The following is a 27,419-nucleotide window of genomic DNA, read 5'->3' as shown; positions in this document are numbered from 1 at the left end:
AGAAAGTTCCTAAAGTCATAGGGTTTAAGTATTTTCACCAACAAACTGAGTTTTAAGCTATCACATCCTGGAACAAGTCACTAATGCTTAGTTACATACATCTTATTAGCCAAACTGATATTTTCAAACCTTATACATGACTGACCAACTTCTTAAAATATTAAGAAATCAAATGTACAAGAATGAAAGAACAATTACCAGGGAGTGTTTCCTGACTATGCTTCTAGAAATCACCATGAAACAGTGGAAACTTCTATATTAATGGACAGTTATCATAATTTCCATGTGGTTTTGGTTAAGCATGAACTTATAGTTTCTCTTTTCTCCACCAGATGGCATCCATGAATCAGGCGAAATGCCTAACTTTCCTGCTGTTCAAAAGGGAAACAATGAAACGTACGAAGGGATGGCTGTCTTCTTGTCTACTAGATAAGCAATGATCAAAATTCAGTTATAAAAAGCAGATGGCCGCCTGCACTGGGTTACAAAGAACGCCTAGTAATTCATTCAAGTGTTCATTCTTTCAACATTTACTGAGTGTTAACAATGCCCCTAACATTATGCTGAATACAGAGAGCAAAAACAGTCATTGCCCTCAAAGAGCTTATGATTTAAGAAAGCAGATGAGTCGTAAAGAGATAACTACAGAGAGTACAATAAAGTCTCTAGTAGAGAAGCCTTGGAAACACCATGTCAGAAGGGATTTGCGAGCGGAGTCTTAAGGGACGGAAGGGATGAGCAGAACAACGGGCAGAGCAGCAGCCCAGGCAGAGAGCACAGTCCACACAAAGACAGGCGCATGAATAAGCCTGGTATGTTTGAGGCTAAACATGGGTTTTAGGACTGGAGTGAGGGGTATGCATGTGAGTTTCAAGAATGAGGGACGGGTGGAGGAAATGGCAGAAGATGAAGAATTAACAACGGGCTGGAATCATGTATGTATACTTAGGAACTTTAATTCCATGATAATAAATAGCACTAGTTAATATTTATTGTTACTTATATATGCTGAACACGAGGCTAAGCACTCAAATACATTATCTTATTTACTTCTCCTTATAATTCAAACACATGTACTATTTTTATTCCCATTTTTTCAGATCAGGCCCCAAAAGTTTAACTTCCTTAGCTTAGCAAATGGGAGAGCTGGGATTTCAATCCAAGTCAATATTTGAATCTAAGATCAAATTATTAAATCCACAGCTTATAAAGCAGCTTCTTGCAGAGTGTACAATGCAAAAAAAATAATAAATCCCTAAAATGTTTTTAAAACAAAATAATGGACCACCAAATTTATGATTTCAAACAGCATGTGGGACAGCAGTGTGGAGGCAGATTGAGGCAGTCTGGCAGAAGCGAGATCTAGATATAGTAAGTTCATTGTATTAAATCAGATGGAAACAGATAAATTATTTTCAAACACAATTGCCTACCCTACCAGAGCCTTAAAGTGACTTTATCATATTGAGATTAAAAGTTTTTCTAAAAAAAATTTCTAGGCTGCAAACTAAATATGCTTTGGGGCCCGATAGACTGAGTATTTCCCAGAGAAATTCCAAGGCATGATTGAGCCATGTTCAGTTGTTCTTTTTTCCAGCTTCATCGAGGTATAACTGACATCTGAATTTGTAAGATATTTAAAGCGTACGTCATGGTGATTTGATAAACGTGTACCTTAGGAAAGGCTCCCCCCATCTACTTAATTAACACATTCATCACCTCATACTTACCTTTTTCTCTTTTGGTGGGAATATGTAAGTTCTGTCTTGGAAAATTTCAATTATACAATTTAATTGTTCTTTAAGCAGACAATAATCACAAAAAGGATGACTTAAAATGACCTAATGCACTTCATGGAAGAAAAAATATAACATTCTTGCTGAGCTATTTCATGGAGTTGTGAATTAAATAGGATAGATCATAGTTTGAGAATGCATGAAGAAATGGAATTATTGTTCTCTCTCTGACTTTAAAAGTATAGTTGAACCAAATGATAGATGTTAATTTAAAAAATAAGTTTCCCAGCTAATTCTTAGCACTCATTCTATACTCTGTGTTGGAGCACTGCCATTCGTCTGTCCTTGGGTTCCGGCGGTGGGCCCGCCCTAGTAACAGTCCCTCCCCACCACCCCCGCACTCAGAAAACCTTTAATAGTGCACTAGGCATGCTTCCCTTGGGTAATTCATTCTATTCCACAGTAAACTGTGGGACAATAAAGTTTTCCATTGTTTCAGCTTCTTCTGGAAGGAATGCTGAACAAAACGAGGAAACCTGGGATCCAGATCACACTGCACTTGGCCGCTCTGTAGATGTGTGCTCTAGAACACATTTCTTAGCCTGTGCGGCCTTCAATTTCCTGGTCTGCAAGACAGGAGATTGAAGGGAAAGTGAGCTCATGGGAAAAGACTGGGTTAGAGGATCTTCAAAATCTCTTTCAGCCTTAAATTTTATTCTATGAATTTTTAAAATATATTTATTTGTTTGCTTGCTTATTTCCTTCTATCATGCCATCCTACTTTGGAGGTGCTAATGAGTAATGTAAGGCAGAATACAAAGAATCTGTAAAATATATACAACCTACGAAGCCTAAGAACTGACTATAATTCAAGAGACTAATAGCAGAGAAAAGTAATAGGTTCCTAATATCTGTTTTGTAAACTTTGTTTTGCAGGTAACATTAAGTGGTAATCTCTCAGAGTTAAAGTGTGTAAGTCTAGCCAACAGAAGGCATATTGATTATGCAGGTGGTTTAAAATATGCTCATATTTTCATGTATCCTTGGAACAGAATTTTCTCCAAAACCTCTATGTTAACTTTGGTGACTTAGCAGCCATCAGCTGGCAGCAGGAAGCCCTAACTGAATTAACAGAACCAGCTAAGACGGCTGGGTTAGAGGATCTTCAAATGCCTGCTGTCACATTAGTGGCAATGACCAAATCCTTTTATTAAATAACAGCAATTCTCTTGCTGAGCCTTAACTAAGGAAGCAAAACTGAGACCTAGTGTGGAACAATTTCAAACATTTCAAGTGTGGTGTTAATAAGCAGTCATGATGTAATAACGAAGCAGGAAAAATACTTGTAAATTTTAAAGTACACCTTAAGGCAAGCACTCTTGATGTCAGTCTTTTAAAAGATTGAAAGTCACCTAACTTAAACGATACACTCTTTATTTATGTAACTCTATAACTGCAAAAACTACTATTGAGCAATAATTTAAATATTGAGATATGGACACTTAGAAGTTATCCTGAACTCGTAGCAAAGCAGTTTCTTCTGTTCAATGACTCTTCATGCTAATTCATTGTATTTTAGGCATAAAGCATTTGGAACCTAGATGAATACAGAATTTTAAAAATAGTACAAAGTGCTGAAATGTTTTCACCAGACAATAATCTTTTTATTGCTGTTATATCAAAGATTTCCCTCATGTGGTTTTGTATTCTTTTATCATTACATGAAATGAATGATAAATGAAAAGAGTTTTAAATCAGAGATGACTATGAAATGAATTTAAATTATGTTACTAGCTTCTGGGAAATATATTTTATTAAAATTTATTCTGAGTTTACTTTTCTTTTAATTCTGTACAACTATGTCAATACTTGGAGATTTAATTGTTTGAAACAAAAACACACGAGTTGCTACTATAGGCAAAAAAATGACCTGAAATGTTTTGGCGAATCTAATGACAATATTCACAACTGCTAACACTTACTGAGTACTTACTATGAGCTAGGCAATGAGCTAAGAACCACTGATGTATTATCACAATGAAAGTAAACTAAATTTGGGAAGAATAAATTTACTTGGCCAGCACAAAAATTTTACTAGACTGGTTTTCTCAAGTAAAATTCATTCTACTTCAGAGTTATCCTACCAAACACTGCACATATTAACATATATGGGGCTCCTCCTGTGTGAAATGATGAAACATGATAGAAAGTAATTTGGGGGAAAAATTAAACATTTATTTTATTAACATAGTGAAGCACATTGTATAGCAGAAGGCATTAAAAGTAGTTACATAACCTATGCATATGTATAAGTTAAAGTAACTGGGAAATTATAAGTTAAGTCAGGATTTTGTCTTTTTTTCAGGTTAAGAAAGTGATTTACAAGATTATGATCAATAAAATAATTGTGGTGACAAATGAATTAAACTCTCCAAAAAAAAGTGATAATTATAAGCAGAATTTATTAAATTTATTTAAGAAACTAAATCTTACAACTATTTCCAATGGTTCAGATTTTAGGTTATTTTGCATTATAAATATGTTTCTGCCATCAGTTGACTCATACAAATTATATGAGCAAAATAACTAGAATATTAAAAAACAACTTTGTTCACGGTGAAACCGTATTTCAAAACATAAAACAAAACACACCCTTGGGAATATTAAGCATCTTAGACGTTTACAGCTGTTTAAGAGAAGATGCTGCATTAAGTTCTTCATGTGTTATTAGACTGATATCTAGGATTGAATGAATCTTGAGCCATTAAAATAATGTCAAAAAATTAAGTTAAAAATTCTCCCCCAAACTCCCACACAGGACAGTCCTAATAGATGAGAGGAACAAACGGACAAAGAAGACCCCCAGGTCAAGGATCTATTTCAAATCCCTACTACAGACCTGGGTCTTTGGTCATTGCTAAATCTTCGAATTACGTTCCTTCTGCAGGGCCTCGTCTGCAGTGAGATGCAGGCCTGGGAGAGCAATGGTGGCGGAGGACACAGTGGCTGGCACCTCCAGCTTACTAGAATGTCAAAATGCTTTTCTGATCTTTCTGTAGTACCAGAAAACGTAAACCATTCAAAGGGAAAATGCATCGTTTAGGAGACTCAGTGCAAGGACCTGATGACATTCGCCAGCAGTGGCGCAGCTAGTAAAGTAATTAAATATCGGGGAGCTAATGACCCGGCTGACTCAAGGAGCTTCGATTTGGTGCAATTAGGACTCCTTCACTGGGCTCACTCTCCATTCAGGTTCCTGAGGTGCACAGCTCCAGGTCCCAGGACTAGTCCGCTGGGAAAAACAAAGGGGAGCAGCAGCATCCACTGTTTATGCAAGGCGACTTGAGCACTGCCTGAGCGCACGCTATCTCCACGTTTTCCGATGACTCTGCTGCAGTGCAGCATTTCTGGCCTGGCAAAGTGTGCCTGATGGATTACTACTCTTTGACTACTTGAAACCAAACACAAGAAAGAAACATTTATGTACATGTACAGATATAGGTACCCAGTCACTCCGTTGGCCTCCTCCCCACGAGAAAGGGTACCCGGGCCTGTTGCAAATTACACAATTCTTTAAAGATGGAGCTGGAATAGAGATTAGACTCATAAATCAGAATCTGAAACTACATCCCACAGGATGAGAGAATTAAATGGTTGTCAATATAAAGTTCACAGGACTCATTGTTTATAATTAAAAGGAGTTGAAGAGTCCTTGCAAACTACATGTTTTCTCTTAAGAAAAAAAAATATTGTATATAAATTATCTTGTTTGCTTTAAACAATGATAGCAAAAAAAGCCTCTCCCCAGGCTTTTTTCAGCCCCCATAGAATTGAGGCAGCAGGCATGAAAAAGCAGAGGGGGAGCAGCGTGGACCCTCCTGAAAGTCCTACAAGTTCTCTGGACCCACCGCCCCGGCAGCCGGCCTTCAGCAAGCATGGCACTGGTCCTCATGAGTTCCTGGGACCCACGGATTTTGAGGGTTCTGCCTGTGAAGGCTTTTGTCTTCAGATACATGTTTTGTCCCTGTCTAGACACATTTATGTGATAGAACACCACAGAGCCATCAAAAGTGATGATGTAAAACAAATTGTAATAATGTAAAAATATTTACCGTATATTGCTAACTGAAAAAAAAAAAGTTTACTAACCTGTCCCATGGCATGAACTCACATACACATCAAATAAGGATGTCACTCACAGAACCATAGTGGTTCACTCTGGGTGGGGGAATTATATGTGGTCTTTTTCTCTAAGTTTTTCTATTTTTTAAGATTTCTATAAAAATATATATATTACTTTTGTAATGAAATAATCTCAGATGAAAAGAAGAAAAGAAGGGAGGAAAAAAACAGATCAAACCATCTCTTTCTCCCAGGGTTTAGTGAGCAGAAAACAATGAACGTTTAATCTCTTAAGTTTACCTCTTAAATGTTAACCTTCCCTCCTTTCCAATCATTTGGCTTTGCTTCCAGCAGCAAACATACCAAAAAAGTCTTTGGGGTGGGGAAGAGCAGAGCAGGCACAGATGTAACCGAAGTCTAAAAATAGAAGATGCGGCACGAAGCTGCTTTACATTAATACCAACACAGAAGGAAGGAGTCATGAGGGATTCTTTTTAACACAGTTTAGTGGTTTCCACTTTTTAAAAAATTGATCACCTAAATTTCTTATTTTTCATATCCTCAACTTGTCAACTTACATTTAAAATGAATGATGTACTAAAACTGAAAACCTTTACTCATGTTACCCTCTAGCTCTCAAAGAAAGAAAATAGACAAATTCCCTGTAGGAATAGGATTAATGACATATGTTCATTACACCATTAGGTTGAAATATCCATAACAGCGTAAACCTCCATTAAAGATTCCTCAAAGGCACTCTTCATAAAGGGAAAATAGTCATTTTAAATTTATAAACAGAAAGCTATGTATCAAAATCCTTTTTTATGTAATCAGACTGCCTGAAGTCATTTGTTCCACCATTCCTGGCCCAGAAACATTTCAAATAAAGAGAGAAAGTTAGGTTATATCCCAGGCTAGAGACAACATACTTGAAGATGCAATATTTGAAGCTCTCAATTCAAGAAAAATTGTCAAGGCAACAAAAAAAATGTACATATTCTATTTGTGTGCTGCGAATTCTTGGGCAGCTATGGCTCATTTCCCACCACCCTCCCAAGCTCCCAGGTGCCCCATTCCTGCAAATAATGAGGATGCAGGGCCAGGAAGGAGGTGGGGGAACACTCAAAGAGGGACAATGAAAACTGATGATCAAAGGACAAGGATGCAACAAACAAGAAGAGCTCCTGCTCTCCTTCTCCCTTAGTGGTATTTTGCACCTCTAGATTTCTCTGCTTTTATTTTTGTTCCAAGGTCACTTTGAAATGCTGTTTTCTATTGGACTTAATTTTATAAGCAATTTTTAAACTTTTCTGAAAATAGGTAGGCTATAAATCCCACATAAATAATAAAAATCATTTAAAGTTGTAACATTTCAAATTGTAATAAAATAAAAATAGATTACATTCTGTAATATATCCATCAAGAAACCTATAAATAATAAGTATGCAAAACAAAGACTAAAATGTTTTCCAATATGATTTGATTAGAAAACACGTACAGATGCGCCTCACTTTCTCAGCTGCAGCAAAATTTGACAAGAAACTAGCCAAGATCTGGAAACAGCCCAAGTGCCCATCAGTAGGTGAGCAGACACAAGAGCTACGGTACATTTACATAGGAGAATACTACACATCCATAAAAAAGGAGGAAATCTCACCTTCTGCAACAGCATGGACCTGAAGATTATGCGAATTGAAACAAGCCAGTCAGTGAAAAACAAATACCATATGATCTCACTTATATGCAGAACTTCATGAACAAAACGAACTGATGAACAAAATAGAAACAGAGGCATGGATACCCATCAGAGGGGAGGGGGAGGGGGAACTGGATGAAAGAAGGTGAAGGGATTAGCCAAAGAATGTACTTGTATAACCCATGGACACAGACAATGGCATGGTACTGGCCAGAGGGAAGTGGGGAGGAGGCTGGGTGGAGGTGGGCAAGAGAGGGAGAAAGAGGACACCTGTAATAAATGTCAACAATAAAAATAAAGGTAAATAAAAATAAATTTGTGTTAATTATAACCCCTCAGGGATCCTTTATTTTTAAAAAATCTGTTTTGCAAATACTGGGTTCCCTACTGTTTGTTTCAGGGGAGGGCACTAGCACTTACTAAAACCTATCAAAACACTTGGCAGTGTGTACACACTTTGAGTCATCTTTATCATTGATCCTCAAAACCATTTTCCAGACGGGAAAACTGAAGCAGAGAAAGAATAAATCCCCCCAGGGTCACTTAGCAGTGAATGATGAGAGCTGAAATTCAAATGACATGCTTTTCTAATACATCCAACCACCAGGAATGCTCACACTGGTAGTGGCCACATTGCAAAACTTTTACTCAGGCAGGTATGCAGGCAAGATATTATGAATCTTGACCTCGGGATAAATGAACTTGGGGAGAATGGTTTTATGGTCTACGACCAGTCACAACCAAAAACTCAAAAACAAACAAATGGCAATGATATCAACTTATTAAATGTGAAGGCTTTTATTATCAGAAAACATCTTAAGTTTACGTCACTTATCGCCACAGTAATCCTGAGAGGCAGTGAGGCAGGTGTGATCACCACCCTGCTCTTGTGGCTACAGAGACAGAGATACAGAGCAGCAAGGGACTGACCCAGGGACGACCAACGGCGGCAAAAGAGAAGCCAGAAACCATGTTTCTCAATGCAGTGTACACTGCTACTTCTCCTGTGTCATGTGGCAGAGGGGAGTAATTTTTACCAAAATTAAATTGGCAATTGATGGCTTGAACAGGTAGGTGTCAAGCACTCCAAGCAGACTTTAAACAGACTCTATACCACAGAGGAAATACAGGCTTCGTCTCAGTTCACCCCATTCAGTCTAGTCAGATGGTTCTGTTCACAATGTCCTTATAACCGTATTCACTTTCTTGCTTTCTTGAGGGAAACGTTAGAAATTTGTTTTGGAGAAAAACATTCCTACTAGTAAACTATGCATTGCCACAGAAAATTTCCTCACTCATCCTTCTGACTCCCTTCACTTCCTTGCTTTGAAATAGAATTTAAAAACCGAGGGATTAATCACAGAAAAAGAAAGCAGAAAACAAAGGAAGGACTCCTCCGTGAGAGCTCTTCGCAATTCTGCTAACAAGAAGCTGGCTCTAAGAGGACAGATGACCACTTAGACAAAACATTACACACAAACTTCTAGTGCAGTAAACAGTGGAGATTCCCCAAGTAGTCCTTTTAAACAAATTCTAAGCTCCACTTGGGGAAAGGGTCAAGCGCCATCTGAAGAAGAGAACATTTTGGAAGAACAGGCTTGGGTTGTTCCTCTGGAAAACACTATGTTCTAATCAAATGTAATACTTCATTTAGAATTTCTGATTACTGCCATTTAATTATAAATACATGTGAACTGCAAATGGGGACAAATAGTAAAACCCACCATTTATATTCTCCACCAAAATGCCTTCCCCCCACTCCCAAACTAAGGCAGGAGGAGGTCCTTGCCCTCCCTCTCTGTGTCATTTTTTTTCTTGCCGTTTAGCACAATCAGCACTTGCACATTTAAATGTTTGGTGTTTGCCTCCCCCATTAGACTGCAAGTTCTGTCTGTTTAGTTCACCACTGTACACAAGTGCCTGGGAAAAGAGTAGGTGTTCAGTAAACAATTGCCGAAAGAACTACATAGATCAACGCAGACTCGCGGCTTCCAAGTGATGACATCAGCTTCCCACCGGATCTCTACTTTGCTCTGACAACTTCTGCAACCCCTGGGTGGAGAAAGCTTTTCTTTGAGTGGAGTACAGGACGGTCCATTGGTTTGTGCACCTTGGCAAAGTACCACAACCCCAAAAACCTACACTGAGTGTGTGGACATGGTGTGTATTTCCTAAAGTAAAAGAGAGAGCAATGCTGGCTTCCTGGACAACTCTCATTTTTCATTTCAGATATCTGTCCCCTACTGTTTTGATTACTGCCATTTAAACATTTAGTTAGGAGAGTGGCACAAATTGGAAGCTGTGTGTTATTAACAATTCTACCTTAACTAAGTGATGAAGTATATATTGCCCAGACACAAGGCAAAGTCACAGAGACTACCATACAAGGTAAATCTCTCGGAAATCTTTGCTTCTTCAAGAAGGACAGCCGCATTTTATTCTCTGTTTTGTCTCAATTTCGTCCCTATTCGTCTTTAGGGCAAAGGGAGTTAATTCCCTACATTTGTGTAGCACTTCACCATTTACCATGCACTTTTTAAAAAGGTTTGTCAAATCTGTCAGTTTCAACTGAGATACCAAGAGATAATAGTCAAAAAATTTCAACTTGAGGTTCTAGGCCCACAAGCAAATTTATAAAAGAAATGTAACCAGCAGCTTTGTGAGTCTTTTTTAAAAGTCCTCACATCCAAAACGAAGGGTTAAGAGAATAAAAACTATAAGTTTCTGAGGAGGATTCCTTGGGAGGTTGCTGTTCTGCGTGTCCCTTCTCACACATAACAGGGACGAGTGGAGATGGTGGGGGGGGCGGGGCATCTCCCTTCAGCCCATGTCAGGAGAGAGAGGGGCTTCAACAGGACGGTCCAGAAGGCCTGGCCTGTGCCCTCACAGTGAGGAGTCCGAGGTGGATGTATGCCAGAGTCCTGCTCAGAAGAGCTGGAAGAACAAGAGCTGAAGGAGCGGTGGGAGGGCAAAGTGACTCTGCTAGACCGGCCAGGACTCCCAGCACAGTCTGTCTGAGGCCCTGCAGTTCTTCCTGTGGACTGAGTAGTCTGAAGCCACTTAGGTCCTGCCTAGGAGGGCCTCCTGGAGGGGTGGAAGGACTCCTCATGGAGTCTGTGCAGAAGAGTGGCTAAAAACTCAAAGTAAGGAAGACGCATTGCTTATATTAAAAGTAAGTAAAATTAAAATTTTAAATGGAGTTTTTGAATTTATTATATCAGTTTTCAATATTACAGGAATTTTTTTTGGTGTGTGCCACTTTTAGGAAACAGACCTTGATGCAAACTCAAATCAGACCTTGACGGGGCTCAAGTAAGTGCCAATTAGGATTTTTATAACAACTCTTATGTAGATAGTCACCAAAGCTTTCTTTTTGTAGTCTCACTAACAAGATGTAATTCAAAATCCAGTGAGTACTGTATATACACGTACCGAACTGGATCGCCACTCTTTGGCCTGGATCTGATTTAGGCTACCCGAGCACAGTCCCCAGACTGGAAGAGTTTAACTGTTTTGATCTCCCTGTCAATTTCACATGCCATTAACATAGATAATAAAAATCTAAGTATATGAAATATCTAGGCAAATTCATAAAAACAGAAAGTGGATTAGAGGTTTGGGTGTGGGGTAGTATTGCTTACTGTATACAGAGCTTCCTTCCATCAGGGATTATGAGAAAGTTTGAAAACAGTTATGATGGTTACACAGTATTATGGATATAATAATTATCACTCAGTGGTACACTTAAAAATGGAAAATTTTAGGTTATATGCATTTTACCATAGTAAATACAATATTTTTGACAAAAAAAAAAAAAGGTAAGTAAAATGTAGAGAGCCAGGGAATGGCTGCAAACCTCGTTATGAAACCATTTGTGTCACCGTCCATTGAGTCAGCAGTTCCCTGCCCCTCTCTTTCTTCTCCTTTCCCTTCCTTTCCCAGTCATCGTGAGTAGAGATCAGGACACAGAAACTCACAGAGGGAAGACCGTGTGAAGGCGCAGAGGGAAGACAGCCACCTGCAAGCCAAGGACGGAGGCCTCCGAAGAAACCAGTCCTGTAAACACCTCAATCCTGAGTTTCTAGCAGCTGAACTGTGAGAAAATAAATTTCTGTTGTTTAGGCCAGCGGTCCCCAACCTTTTTGGCACCAGGGACCAGTTTTGAAGAAGACCATTTCTCCATGGACAAAGGGGGTGGGGTGATTTGTGGATGATTCAAGCACATTACATTTATTATGCACTTCTATTATTATTGCATTGTAAATATATAATGAAATAATCATACAACTCACCACATGCTAGGGTTAGCATGTGGGCTTACCAAAGCTACAACTGAGACCAGGGTGCTCTGTGGAAAAGAGGGGCAGACGTAAGTGGTAAATAAAATAATGGGCAGGCCACGAGTGGACTAAAATAAGTGTCCGATTCTGACTTAAACCCTGCCACCAGATGCAGCTGTACAACTGAACATCAACTCAATGCCACCATAAAGCCTGCCACCAGATGCAGTTTAATTGTCACCTGTCTCTCACTGATAGGGTTTTGATAAGAGTCTGCAAGCAATTGATTTATTATGGTCCCTGTGCAGTCGAACCTCTCTGCTAGTGATAATCTGTATCTGCAGCCCCTCCCCTGTGCTAGCATCACCACCTCAGCTCCACCACAGATCATTAGGCACTGGATTCTCCTAAATGCACAACCTATATCCCTCGCAAGCGCAATTCACAGTAGGGTCCGCACTCCTTTGAGAATGTAATGGCACCAATGATGTGACAGGAGGTGGAGCTCAGGTGGTAACTTGAGTGGTGGGGAGTGACTATAAATACAGATGAAGCTTTGCTCACTAGCCCACCACTCACCTCCTGCTGTGCAGCCTGGTTCCTAACAGGGTTCCTAACAGGCCACGAACTGATGCAGACACCAGCACACAGTGTCCGCAGCATTATGGATGAGATGACACAAATTCGCATGGACTACAGAAATCCTGTGGAGGAAAAGGGATGACATGGATGCTCTCTCAGTGAAAGAGAGGGGCGACCAGTCCCTTCCCTGGACAGTCTTTTATTGGGTTTAATTTGCATAGGAATACAGAGTGTATATGTAAAGCTCATCAATCATTGTCAGGCAGAAATGATCAAACAATAGATAACACTCAAAGAACTATGAGGGTCTATTTAGAGTCAGGGTCAGTTAGTTAAAAGGGCCATAAAACTTCGGGGAACAAACTCATTTCATGCTTGGACCCTTATCATTTAAACTGAGAGTATTAGCACAGTCGGTTTCATAGGATTTCATGCATTCTTTCTTAGGCTTGATCACCCTAGGGAACCCACCCTTTCCACAGGGCTGCACCCAACTCCAGCATTGTTTCAGGCTTAAGGCATTGTTTCAGGCTTAAGTCAGGCAGGGGAAGTAAGGTAGCCAAGAGATTAGGAGACTCCTTTCAGACAGAATGAGGACTCAGGCTATGTCAAAGCCGAGGGGCCAGGGTCCATCACCCCCTTTTTCTATAGCCCCCCAAGTCCTTCCCTGAGGGGCCCCTTCATGACTGTGCCTGTCTTAGGTTGTCTCTCCTTTGAGGAAGCTTACGAGTCATTGGCTAAAAGGTCATGCACTGGGGGCCAAGCAGGGTGAAGTGAATGGGGGCAGAGGCAGCGCTACTACCAGGAAGACAAGCTTTGTCTCCTAAGTGGCTTATGGTCCCAAGGTCTTTTACTCAGCCTTAGCCACTGGGGATTACAGCTTCTGAAACCAGGCAGGGCAGTTCCCAACAATGAACCAGTACTGATCCTCGGCCTGGGAGTTGGGGACACCTGGTTTAAGTCACCCAGACTGTAGTATTTTGTTATTTTGTTATTAGTTTGTTAACAAACTAATCTACTACCTAAAACCCTAAACAGCAATTTTGAGGTTAAAAACAAGGAAAATTGCTATGAAGATAAGAGTTAGATTTGCCTCAGGACCAAAGAACCTAAGCCCAGCGTGCCCCATAGCTCTACTATTGGCTGTCATCTTACTCTCTCCAACAATGGCCCAAGCTCAAATCCTTACAGCAATACTGTTCTAGACAGAAAGACCTTGTCAGGTTTGGTTTGAAGAGTCCCACAGAATTGCACCCACTGGTCCTGCTGCAATCATGCTTCTACCTCCTAGGCCAATCACTGTGTTCAGATGGGGTTAGGTTACCTGGCCACGTGCCCTGTGGTCAGGAGGAATGTGTCATCTGTTGCTAGTAGTGAGGAAGGTTGCCAGGCAGATTTAATACAGGAACCCCATAATTTATATCCATTCTCTCGTTTTCTCTTTACTTTAGAGGGGGAAAACTGAGGAACCCATCCATCCAAAGGTGTATAAAAAAGCAAATAGGAGGCTGGCGATGGAACCCAGATCATCTAACCAAATGTAAATCTAGTATCTTCCCTAATACTCCAAATCTCTCTTTCAAAAGATTTTCTAGAGCAAATAGATCTAATTCATTTGATATCTCCTGACAGGGAACTAGATAAGTAACTCTAACATCACTTTTAACTATAACATTCTATGATTCTAAACTAGGTCACTAGCTGGTTTATTCCAGGTTTTCTGGTACGCTCTGGAGTCACTCGCTCTTCTATTTATTTAGTTCATCCGATGCACATATACTGGGTACCTACTACCTGCCATATGCCAGGCACTCTTCTCTTGCCATGCTGCACATCTAATGGCTCAAACACCAAACTAAACCCTTGAACAACATAGCAACGGCCTGATAAAACTGGAAAAATTAATATAATAAATGTATATGCTCAAAATAAAACTAAGCATAGTGGCAAGTTTCACTTTACCAGCCACAAATAGATTTTCTTATAGACATGTTAATGACCGTCCCTCTCTCACACACACACAAAATTACAGATCTAGTGAAAATGAGAAATTCAGAGCATAAAAATTACAGAATATGTAGCAATTTCACTAACCAGCATGGCTAAGTCTCCAATTTAAAAAAAAAAAAAAAACTCATCAGTATCAGAATATAGACACAGCTACAAAGTAAAGAAGGAAAACAAAATTTTATGTAGGTGATCTTTTTAGGCTTTAAATGTACTTGCTCAAACAGTTCTTCTGTTTATCCCTATGTAATTTCTCCCCATTTAAAAAATATCCACAGTATGTATTAAACATCACGATATCGCACCAGACAACTTCAAGATACAACTGGAAATTATTTTGCTTTTCCAAAGGCACTTTTTTGAGAGAGATTCTGGTTAGAGGAGATTATGTAGCCTGACTTTGATTCTGGGCCCGTGCTAACGTTGCTGTACTAAAGTGACCCAGGGAGGGTTTGCTCTCTTTACGCTCAGGCTGGGATGTTCCTGGTACACACATCTGGCTAAGGCAAAGATGCAGAAAAAAGGTCTCTTGCCCCATCATCCTTCTGAGCATCTAATTTGCAGGTTTTCAACCCGTTTGCCTTAACTAGAAAACCTAACATCTCGGGCTTTCTTGATTTATCTGCAAACAGAAATGCTTGCTGTGAGGCACCCTGGGAGGATCAATGAATGGGCCTCAAGATCCTCCTCGGAATATACTTGAAATAGAACAAGCATGAATGCCTTGCCTCTTAAAGGAGTTCCTCTATCAATTCAAGCTCTACACATTCAATATTTCAAAGAGGTACAGAGGGCTCAGGAGAATGTTGTCCTAATGACCATTTATTTGGGTCAGAAGGCAGTCCTGTGGCATTAGCACCTGTTTTTGTACCCATCACCCACAGCTGCCACTGCCAAAGCACATTCACAGCAGAACCAGAAAGGAGATTTCTCAAATTGAGACAAACATCCCCCTACTAGGCTGGAGGGAGCCACAGACAGCACAGCTAGCAGAACTCTTCTGCTCTAAAGTCAATTCAACACACACTTCCATGACACTAGATGTATTCAGCACTGTGTAGCTGTCATGGGGAGATCTAGGAAGTCCTTGTCCTCAAAGAGCTTAAATTCCTGGTGTGGAGACTGGCTTATCGAAATGAAACAATGGAAAGTAATCATGTAGTAGAAAGAGATCTGAAATAGGCCTACTATTTTAATTGTTTCATCTCAAACATTGCAGTCTCCTCAACCCAATCACCTTTGAACAAAGGGCCTGGCTAGATAAGCTGTAAACGTCAGTTCCCAAATTCTAGAATTCTAATCAAGTATCAAAATGCGTGGTACAACCTCTAAAGTTTGGAAATCATAAAGGGAGAGATTCATTGGGGTTGCATGGAATGGCAGAGAAAAAGAAACCTTGTGAAAGGGGAGAGGCAGGTAGGTACAGAACCTTTCTGGCTACATCAATATCAGGTCACCAAAGCAGACTTCTCAGTCAGAACCCCGTCTCCAAGTTCCTGGCTACGGGCTACATCTCTCATCCTGCTTCCCTTATCTCTACCCCTCAACAGTACTCCTTGCTGCTAGATTTCTGAATCCATACTTGTGGCTATGAAATTAGCTTGGCTTACAGCCAGAGTAGGATTAATCATCTACCATCATCAACCCTTTCAAGACCCCATGCTAGCTCACTGTAAGACCTTTATGAGCAAAACTAGAAGGTGGGGTCCTCTGTCTGTGCCGACCTTTAACTGACTTTTCAACCCTATACCAGTCACCTCTCTAGGCTTCAATTTCTTCCTTCAAAATATCTGCTTTAGTTATATTATCAATTTCATTTGAGGAAACCATATGAGATGACAGGTGTAACTAAACCTCAAGGTTCTCTAAAAACATAAGGTAGTTATTTTCATCCTCATTATTAACGGTCCAAAGTGAGGACTTAGTGAGGTGATGCACTGAAGGAGTTTGGTATTCTACTTTCAGTAACGATGGGCCAGTCTACAGCAAAACAAACAGCCTCTTGAGAACACAAAGACTCACTTACAAAAACACTTTACAACTAGGAAGAAATCCAAGACCACAAATTTTGTTAATAATGGCCAATAGAATAAGAAGCCAAACTCTGATGAGTTGTTGTTTTGATCACCAAATGACTATCTTAAAGTAAAACCATATTATCTTTCCATCTATGTGTTCTAGGACATAAAGACACTAAATAAATTTTACAAACCCTCTCAAAAACTTCATGATTCCTATTTCCAAAACACACTGGCAGCATGATTTAGATTAAGGTGTTTAATGTTATGCGTGCAAATGTGACACGTATAAATTGGGGTTTTGGTGAACTGGTAAATCAGATTTGCAGAGCGGTGGCTATTGCAAATGGTCGTGACCGCTTCTTGTTGGATAATAACATGTAGTTTCCAGATTTAGAATTCTAAGAGCTGATTTCAATGATTAGAAACAGTTTCCTGATTTGCTGATTTTTACAAGTTGAGTGTGTTTGGACAGATGCTGTTTATTCTTAAAGGGAATATAAAACAAACAGGAGAGGGTAGTCATTTTACATATTTTTGCTGAGCTAGGTGAAAATGAGCCTCCAGCACTCCTGCAATGATGTTTTACGTCTGTAAAGAGCTGACAGAAGGATACACGTCTGAAAGGGAATCTAAATGTGAATTCTTTCCTATCATCAAACATAGTCAGCATTTAGCTTGTAATTTTAGGTTCACTTTGGAAAAATATCGTAACTGACTTATCTTGGTCCCATATGGAGAGTTAAGCCTAACTGTTACTCAATGGCTCCCTCAGCTCCAGAGATTTTTCTCTATGATGCGCCAGCAGATGCCAATATATTACATTTAGATGAAGGAGGGCATATGCCAGCACCTCTACCAAGCCTTGAAATAGCAAATGTTTTCCAGGCACCAACTATATTGTAGATGGTGCACTTTTGTAATGCCTAAGCTCCATGGCTTACTAAACTATTGTATATTGTCCTCGAGAACAAAGTATAGGTAGGTGCTGACTTCCACGTCTGGTAGTTGCTCCAGGCACCATCAGGCTCACTTTGACTGGTTAGACTTGATTCTCTCACACCCTATGACAGAACTGCCACAACTAGAAATGATTTTTCTCTCTGGGCTGGACCTTTCTTTGATTCTGGAAGTTTCATTATATAAAGAGAGAGAGAACAGCTAAGAGTTGTTAATGTCTCGCTCAAATACAATATTTTGCTATCACTCACGCTGCTTCTAACCCTCTACAAAAGATTGGACTTTCAATGTACCCAAAATTTCTAGGCTTTGAGCTGATGTGGCAGGGTTTCGCTCATAGCCCAAAGGCAACTGCTGTGGGAGCAACCGATAGACTATCCCAACGAGAATAACTATTTACCCTAAGACAGAAATCACCGCTCAGTAGTGACATTTAATCATATCATTCTTTCATCATTTGGGAGAGAGAATAAACCTTAACCTCTGACCTAAAAGAAACAGAAACAAGTGAATACAATTTCTAAAGAGAAAATATTAAGACATTTGCAGAAAAATTTATACCTGTTTTATTAAAGTTGTTCATCCTCTGGGAATGGGAACACAGATTGTGGTTTAACTTGCCTAAGAATAGCAGATAATAGAGTTTGTTAATTCCATCTGCTTCCCTTGAAAAGACAAAATATCATCTTGTGAATGTGTCAGTCCCAAGAAGTCCCAGAGCCCAAGAACAAGATTGTCCTGAGATTTTATCATCCTCAAAGATTCATATGCACCACTCAAATGTTTTGTTGAAAAAGACTATTTCCTCCAGCAGAGAATCATTCTTGAGTCATATTAAATACAGGTAAGCATCTACTGTCTGAATTTCCAATGCAGCCTCAACATTGACTTAAAAGTGAAGATGACCGAAGAGGAAACCAATATTTTCTTATGCCTAACTTCTTGTCTATTCAGTGTATTAGCACCCACTTCAATATTCTTTGATGTGATATGATTTGGGAGCAGTGGTGAGAGACTAAGGCTATGTCACAAGTGCTACCATGAGTTGGACTCAATAAACCAAATGTATATACTATTCAATGACCTAAAATTTATTGAAATAAGGACAGTTTTTTTAGCCATCTTGACTGATTAGGATAAGTTCTAAAGACTTTTCTTGAGAATCAAGAAATAAACACATGGTTTTTATGAAGCTCTTTTGGATCAATAAAATATGCATTCAAAAAATATCTTCAAGTGGAAATAAGGCAGGAATCAGCCTAACTGGTTTCTGTAATGTGTGACTCACTGCAATTTCCTGACTGGTTTCAAGGGGAGCTGCCCAAACTCTATGATCAAGCTTTATTGTGAGATCTTAAAAGGCCAAGTGGCTTTATTTAAAAATAAAGTCCACCGGTGAATAGGAAATAGAATGAATTTAGAAGTGAACTTTTAATTTTGTTCCACAAAGTTACTCTTGATGTAACCAGACACAAATTCTAGTTTCTTTGCTAGTAATAATCCTCAAGTTAATTTTACAGCAACTCCAACTGAACAGGCATTAGTTACACTCCAGAGAAGCAGAAAATTAGGACCTCTAGTAGTTTATTCATGGTCAGAAATCAGACCCAAAATATACAGTCCTTCCTTTATATTTCCAAAAATTTACCACCAGGATATGATAACCTCACTTTATCATATGCTTTATGAGGAAAGAACCCATAATTGTATTCCTAGCACAGTGCCTGACAGAGATGTTTCTAAAGAAAATCTAAAGTTATTACATAACTTTGCTTATCTGCAAATAACAAAAATGCATAAATCTTTTCACTTTTTACAGCTGTGAGAACCATGACTTCATGAGAGGTGACTGTGAGGTAGAGAGTGAGATATCCAAATGCAATCGATATCATTTTAAGTTACAGTTGTATGGTCCTAAGAATGTTAAAAGAATATAAGATTCCATCTTCAAGTGGAAATAAGGCAGGGATCTTAGTCTTTAGACTTAAATGGAAGAGTCACTTATATAACCTAGGAACCAGAAACTGCAAGTAATGAACCTGGTGTATAGAGACTTTCATGAGTAATCAGAATAACTTCATATGGTGTATACAATCTAAACCCAGAGACACACAACATGCAAAACTAAATGTGTCTTGTGAAGTCCATGAGAGAGCAAATATAAATTAATTTCTAAGCATCCCATCCAGGTTGACCAGAATCTAGTCAGTGGGAATCCAATCAGTGTCTACATGGAAATCTCTGGTCATTAGTAACCTCAGTATGTTGAGAAATAGCCCCAAACTAGCTGGCATTTGGTGGGTTTTTTAGTTAGTAGATGGAAAGTGCTCTGCATCTCTACAGCTCCAGGGCTTGTCCTGACGGAAATCTCTGGGCACAAGCAGCCTTAGGTAATGGAGATGTTAACTGCTTTCCTTAAATGGAGTTGTGGCCTTTATGCCCTATAAGTTTCAAAAGTTAAATATCAATATCAATATCAATATAATCTTTTAAGATTTTTTAAAAGCTAGTGACTTCCTATTCAGAAATCTATACATTCTTTTTGAATTGTATATATTTAAAACATATTTAAGAGAACTTGAGGATCACTGTACTTATAAATTTGATGTATTAGATTTGAAAGTATTATTTACCACCCAACATTTTGTTTAACTCAAGTACTCAAAAAGAATAAATAAATATGTTAAAATTATAAGCACCATTTAAAGGTTTAGTTAATCAGTTTTGTAAGTGGCATCAAATATTATTCAAAGGTCCCTTAAAATTAGTACTAAGCATAGTTTGACTTATACATAAAAAGAAGAAATTAGAGTTGGAAGCTGAACTTAAAAGCCTAAAGAATTAGGCTTTTCCACTTGGAATTTTAAAAACTAAATGTCAGTTTTTGAAACAAAAATTAAATCTTCTGAATAGCCTTTTGGTCACACACACAAAAAATCACCCTGGAGAACATCGAAAACCTCACATCCCCCATAACTTGCATTTCCACCAGTCTAACATTCAGCCTGCTGATTGGCCAGCTGGCACAGCCGGCCTTAACTACACAGAATTCTCATCTAGTGATTTAAAAGGGTAACTGCAAGCTCTGTAATAATTATGCAAGAGAGAAGATTAAATATTAACTTTTGCTGTTTTTGCTTTTTGACATCCTTTAAAGGAACAAACTGTCCTGAAAAACAGGGGAATAGTTGAAGCTAAATTTCAGGAATTTCAATGAGTTTTGACTGATGAAATCGAACCAGATTTGTATGTCTTTGACAAAATTAGAGTAAAAGTGGGGAGGAGTATTTTTAAATGTGTGATTTAAGCTAAGCAAGATGGCTGGGAAACTAAATAAAAACAGAAGGAAAGACTGTCACATCACTGTGCACTGTGTCACAAAGGTGGTCATCTTATAAGAAGGGTCTCCTGGTAACCACGCCTTCCACCTGCCAGTGGCACCTGAGTATGCTAAATTCCACACTGGAACAGGGTCATGTTATAATCAGTTTCTAGTGTATGAAAAAAGTTGGGGGGAAGAGCAAATAACTTTATAACATCAGCATTATGACACAAAGACTCCCTCACCACCATTCTTTGATTGCTAAAAGACATTATACAAAACAAATATTCTCAGGTTTTTAAAAAGTGTGTGTGCATGTGTGTGTGAGAGAGAGAGAGAGAGAGAGAAAGATATGGAGATACACAGAGGGATGAAGAGGAAGAAAGACACAGAGCAAGAGCGAGACAGTGAGCAAGAGGGAGAGATGAGAAAGAGCCCAATCTTCGATAAGATTATATGACAGCCACACACTTGCAAGGAGTATAAATCCGTAAGCTATATAACATGCCACACTTAGTCCTGCAAAAACTTGGGGTGGACAGGATGTGGATGATTGAGAATTTAATGTGGCAGGATATGAAAACTAAAAGCAAAAGCTACCCCAAGGAAATACACAGCCCACCCTTGGGGGATGAGAGATCATGTACTGCGTTACTAACAACAAAGACCTTCTTAGGTACAGGAAAAGTAAACAGGGTTTTGTGGTTCTAGTGTTTTACCCATTTAGAGCTTCCAGAAAGAAAAGGCCATGAAAGGTCCTTCCAGAATTGAGGTATTGACAGCCTGAAAGGCACGCTGGTGATGCAGTGAGTTGGTCTCTTGAGTCAAGCCCAGGGGAGTGAGGGGCGGGGGTGGGCGGCAGCCCTTATTCCCATAGAACTCCCAGAGTCAGCAGACCACTGAACAGGGCGCCCACATATGGGTGTGGATACTGGCTGGCTTCAAAGCATGCTGCCCTTGGCTGGCACTGTGGAGTCTGGCTGCAGGGACAAGGACTGTGGGTGGGCAATCCCAGCAGTGGAGTGCCATTTCAGCTTTGGCAAATAGAAGGAGCCACAGTGACCATGATGACAGTTCAGGACCAGACCTGTCCCTGTGTTCCCAGGACCTATTAAGCCCTGGGAGGCAGGACAACATACTGTGTGTATGTGTCTATGTGTGTGTTGTGTTTGGGAAGGACCCCAATAATAACTAATATCAGATTCCTTACCAGCTCTGGAAAGAAGGGCTCAAAAATCAATTTAATGAGTAATAAAAATAAGGACAAGTAGTGTTTTCTTGAGTCCAAGCCTCATAGAGCAATTCACACCATCTACTCACTTACTAACTTTCCAATGCACAGCAGGAAAAGGCACATATATGACATTTTGATGCAGCTATTTCTGACAGAAGGATATTTTTCTTCAGTCTAAAAACAAACTTTTAGCTTTTGTATACAAAGCAACACAATATATACAACAAACATCTTCTCCCTTTCCAAGAACCATCCTTCATCCCAGAGCCTAAGAAGGTACCCTATCATTGGTGGCATGAGGATGGGGACCAGGTATACATCTTATTTCCATTGCTTTTTTTCAAGTGTGCCTTTTTATCTACAGTGCCTTAAATCTTATGTCAAAATGATTACAACCAAATAGCCTATTTTGGAAGAGAGCCCAGTTCTTAAGTGGCCCAGTTACGTTCTAAGATAAATGAAAAAGCAGGAGGACAGAGCTGACACAGGCCAGATGGAGGGGGAAGGCAGAAGGAAAAAGAAGCCCTCAGAAAAGTCGTCTGTGGAAGTCAGCCTGATGAACCAAAGGGCTCACAGAACTGGCTTAAAAATACCCAGTTCTTGTATTTAGTGGACCCTTCTTGTATTTAGTGGACTTCACCAATTTTATTCTAAAACTAAATAGTACTAATGGTTATGGTTCTCACTCATACAAATAAAAGGAATTTCAAAACTATTATCTCAGTCTGAAGAGATTTCACAATCTTTTTCATTGACCATCCTGAGTTCAACAATCCTTCTTTTTAATTTCTGTTTGATTCCTGGCACTATACTCGAAACCCAGTCTCCCTTTCATTTCTACATATCATTGTGCTTCCAAGTCTAGTGACTTGAACACAGCACTTTGAAATCTAACGCTATCACCTAACAATATCTACCAGCATCTCATTTTTCATTATTAGCAAACTTGTCAGGAATAAGCTTCTTCTCCTTTCTGGGTTCACATTATCCCAGACAACAGTATTTTTCTAGTTACTAGATCTATGAAATGACACATTTCTTATTGTTCTCTATCAGCCAAAGCAATGGTGAACTATTAACGGTTGTTAAGTATCTTTTTTCAAAACAAATTTTTAAGTTATAGGAATATTCTTTACCCAGTTTTTCAATGTGATGTGGGTATTTTAATATCAAACAAAAACTCTTAAGATACATTTAAACCATAAATTATGCCTATTATCATATTTTTAGCTTTTGTTTTGTTTTTCACATCTCACCCTACTCTAAACTCTTATCCACTGTAATGCTTCATAACAGAAATCTCCAAAAATGTTAGAGTATATATTTTCAAAGAGTTTCAGCTTGTTTCTTTTCCAAAGAACTGTACAGGCTGATCCTGACCACGTGTTTTTCTGGATTCGTTCCCATTTATTCCATCATTCATTTATTCAAAAACTATTTATGAAGCCTTTCTGATGTGCCAGGTGCTACCGCGCTAAGTGCTGGGCGCGCGCATCAGTGGAGAGCTTTCAGTCTGGTGTTAAAGAAGGGCAAGCAAACAGGCAGGTACCATGCGGGGTTGTGAGCGGCACAAGAGTACCAGGGAAAGGCACTCAAAGGAGAAGCACTAAACCAGTTTCTCTTGGAGGAAATGCCCTCAGCAGGTGAGTCCTGGGTGAGAGAGTTTGTGTGTGTGCATGTGTGTGTGTGTGCAGGAGAGTGGAGGAAGGCACAGAGGCATCAGGTCAGAGAACAGGAGAAAGTCTTCCTGCCATCAAGGCCTTAGATACTACTGTGTAACAACTTTAATCATTTTGGTTTGAAATATAACTAGAATTTTGTTGCAAACAAAGAACAAAAGCAGCACTGATGATAATGTAATATTTCTTTAGATTGTAGGACCATCACATTGTTGGCGTACAGTATCGCACAGCAATGTCCTCAGGGTCCACTGGGATTGGCTGCTACCATACTAAATTGTTCCAAACTAGCCTCGGCTTTGAAATCATGTCCTTTTTTCCTTTGGTGGTTTCTGCTACCAATGTTTCTGCATATAGGAGACCCTCTCCACCCCACCTGCCTTTTTGCTTTAATAACTATGGACAAGGAAATCAGGTAACCAGGCTTATGAAAAATCATGTTTAATAGAAAAATACATAGGCTCTGAGTGAGGCTGAAGAGATTCTGTTATGCCTAAAGTATATGAGATAAGAAAAATGGACCTCATGGTATCAATTTTAGTCATCTAGAGAATACTTTACTTATTGTCCACTGACTCGCTATATTCAGAGTAATCAAGGACAGAAATGCAGGTTCTAGAAAAGTCAACAATTTTCAAAGTAGAAACACTTTCACTGACCTGTCACTCTATATTTTACATTACAAAAGAAGTTTAGATGAGTCTAGCTAGAACAGGCTACTTATAATGCCAGTAGATTGGGAGAATTCTTTAATATCTTTGAGCATTAGTGCGTTTGTAAGACCAAATTTGTCCCACTAGTGCTTTTGCCAAATGCCTCCTCAATGTCACTGAACCAAATAGCATCATGCAGACCTCTAATCCTATGAGAGCAGATGACGATGTGGAGTTGAAGAACAGAAGCAAATGGTATTAGAAGCATTCAAGAATCCTAATCGCCTCTTTTCCTCGCACCTGTTCTCCATGCTCTTGAGAGTAATGTCTCTGTTCTGCTCCATGAAGTTAAGCTTAGAACAATTCACAGAGATGGCACAAGAAGTAACAGCTAACAAGCAAGTATTCCTATAGCCTAAAAATTAAAGTCACTGGCAGTAAAGGGTTTGGTGCTAAATGTTGCTAAGTAACTTTTTTAAAGTTGGTGGTGGTCAAGTTCTATTTTCCCTCCTGTTTGGAGGGTCTGACTCCACCAATAAACTCCATGATCTTAATCATGCACATATTCAGCTAAAATGCATTTCTAATACCTAAAAATGGAACAAGCATATGGTGCAAAAAGCAGAAGCTGAATTTAGAAGCATATGTATCTCAAAGGTGCTGCCAGAAAAAAAACTGGAATATGAAACTGGCACTCAACTGGCAGCTGTCTGAAAAATATACTTTTAAAAAAAGTGGATTTCAGAGTGTACTGAAAAGAGAAACACGTAGGCAGCCACCTTGGTTGAAATCTGAGATCATGAGCATTGGAGATGACAAAAAGTATTTTTAATCTATATTTTTCTATTATCCTCAAGGAAGTTACATCACAGCAGATGTGTTATACTTTAGCATCTAGACCATTATTTTTATTTCAATTATAAATTGAAACTGCTACTGTGGCAAGATCATCAGTAATTTCTAATGGTCAAAAATGTTTCAAAATTCACAGCACATATATCTGATAAAAAATTTGTGTCCATAATATATAAAGAACTCTGACAATTCAATAATAAGAAGTCAAGTAACACAATAAAATAATTTGACCAAAGACTTGAACAGACACTTCACAAAAGAAAATGCATGAAAGGCACATTATTAGTCGTCAGGGAAATATAAATTAAAACCACAATGATATACCACTACATACCTATTAGAATGACTAAAATTTTTAAAAAATGACCATGGCACATGTTGGGAAAGATGTGGAGGAACTTGAACTCTGTTCATAAAAATACCACAATGTTGAATTAGTTTATACAGTAGGGTAAGTTCAAATTTCAGTTCCTGAATTCCCTGAGCTCGAGAAATATTTTTGAAATAATAGGTACATGAAAAGACTCTGGACATTACTAATCATCAGGGAAATGCAAATCAAAACTTCAAGGAAATATCATCTCACATCTGTTAGAATAGCTATTACCAAAAAGAGAAGCAATTAGTGTTGGTGAGAATGGGGAGAAAAGGGAATCTATGTGCACTACTGATAGGAATGTAAATTGGTGCAGTCACTATGGAAAACAGTATGGAGAGGTTCATCAAAAAATTAAAAATATAACTATCATATGATCCACTTTTGGGTATTAATCCAAAAAAATGAAAACACTAACTCAAAAGGGTTCTGTGCCCTCATGTTCACTGCAATGTTAGTTACAATAGCCAAGATATGAAAAAACCTAAGTGTCTACCAACAGATGAATGGATATAGAAGTTGTGAATATATATATGAACACATATATATACACATACAATTTCAGCCACAAAAAAATGAAATATTGCCATTGGTGATAGATAATATGAACGGAACTTGAAGTCATTATGCTAAGTAAAATAAATCAACAGAGAAAGACATATACCATATGACCTCACACTCGTGTGGAATCAAAAAAGTAAAATAAAACAAAAAATTCGTAGGTACAGATAACAGATTGGTGGTTGTCAGCGTGGGGGCTAGAGGGGCACAAAATGGGTGAAGGGAGTCAAAAGGTACAAACTTCCAGTTATAAAATAAATAAGTACAAGGGATGTAATATACAACATGGTAAATATAGTTAATAATACTGTACTGCATATTTGAAAGTTTCTAAGAGTTAATACTGAAAATTCTCATCACAGGTAAAAAATTGTGATATGTATAGTGATAAATGTTAACTGGATCTATTGTGATCATTTTGCAATACATACAACTATTGAATCAATATGTTGTACACTTGAAATTAATATAATGTTATATGTCAACTACACCTCAATTAAAACAATTTTTAAATGACTTTGAGTCCCGGAAGAAATGACTTCCCTTGATACATATCATCTTTTATTATTATTATTCTTTATTTCATTATTAAGAATGATATTTGGCCCTAGCCAGTGTGACTCAGTTGGTTGGAGCATCTTCCCATAACTGAAAGGTTGTCCGTTTGATTCCGAGTCAAGAAATCCACCTAGGTTTGGGGTTCGAATCCCGATCCCTGATCCGGGTGAGTACAATCCCCAATCTGGGGTCATTAGCGGGGCAACCAATCAATGCTTCTCGCTCATATGGATGTTTCTCTATCTCCCTTCCTCTCTCTCTAAAACAATGAAAGTATGTACTCAGGTGCAGATAAAAAAATGACATCTGCTGATTAAAATCAGTGTGGCCACTGATAAAAATGAACACATTTGTCAAAACAAACAAACAAAAAAATGAGCACATTAAAACATGTAGACTGCCCTGGCCAGGTAGCTCAGTTGTTTAATGCATGGTCCCTGGACGCCAAGGTTACAGGTTCGATCACCAATCAGCACATACAAGAATCAACAAATGAATACATAAATAAGTGGAACAACAAATCAATGTTTCTCTTTCTGTCTTTCTCTCTCTTTCTCCCCCCCCTCAAATCAATAAATAAAATTTTTAAAATTAAAACATGAAGGCTGACAAAAAAATTACAGAGTAGATGGTTCATCAATTCTGACAATACATCAGAAAGCAGCTCGCATAACTTCTCTATATGATCAAGACTTACCAAGAAAATGTCAAATTGTATGAGAATATTCTGATTAATAAAAAGGAGAATGGTGGTAAATCAGAAAGACTGCCAGAAAAATA

The 27,419-nt window shown here is 38.8% G+C and overlaps 1 protein-coding gene and 1 long non-coding RNA gene across 3 annotated transcripts in view; one reads left to right on the top strand and one right to left on the bottom strand.

Annotated features, from left to right (window-relative positions):
- Positions 1-27,419, bottom strand: part of PPM1L (protein phosphatase, Mg2+/Mn2+ dependent 1L) — a 257,609-nt gene that overhangs the window by 94,902 nt on the left and 135,288 nt on the right. The gene's annotated exons all lie outside the window — the stretch shown is intronic.
- LOC139440685 (uncharacterized) lies at positions 793-6,049 on the top strand. Its single transcript, XR_011650854.1, has 2 exons — positions 793-935; positions 4,555-6,049. It is a non-coding gene; the product is annotated as an uncharacterized lncRNA (long non-coding RNA).

Source organism: Desmodus rotundus, chromosome 2, assembly GCF_022682495.2.
Source record: "Desmodus rotundus isolate HL8 chromosome 2, HLdesRot8A.1, whole genome shotgun sequence".
In the NCBI taxonomy this organism is placed as follows: Eukaryota; Metazoa; Chordata; class Mammalia; order Chiroptera; family Phyllostomidae; genus Desmodus; species Desmodus rotundus.
This window is presented reverse-complemented; position numbering and strand designations above follow the sequence as displayed.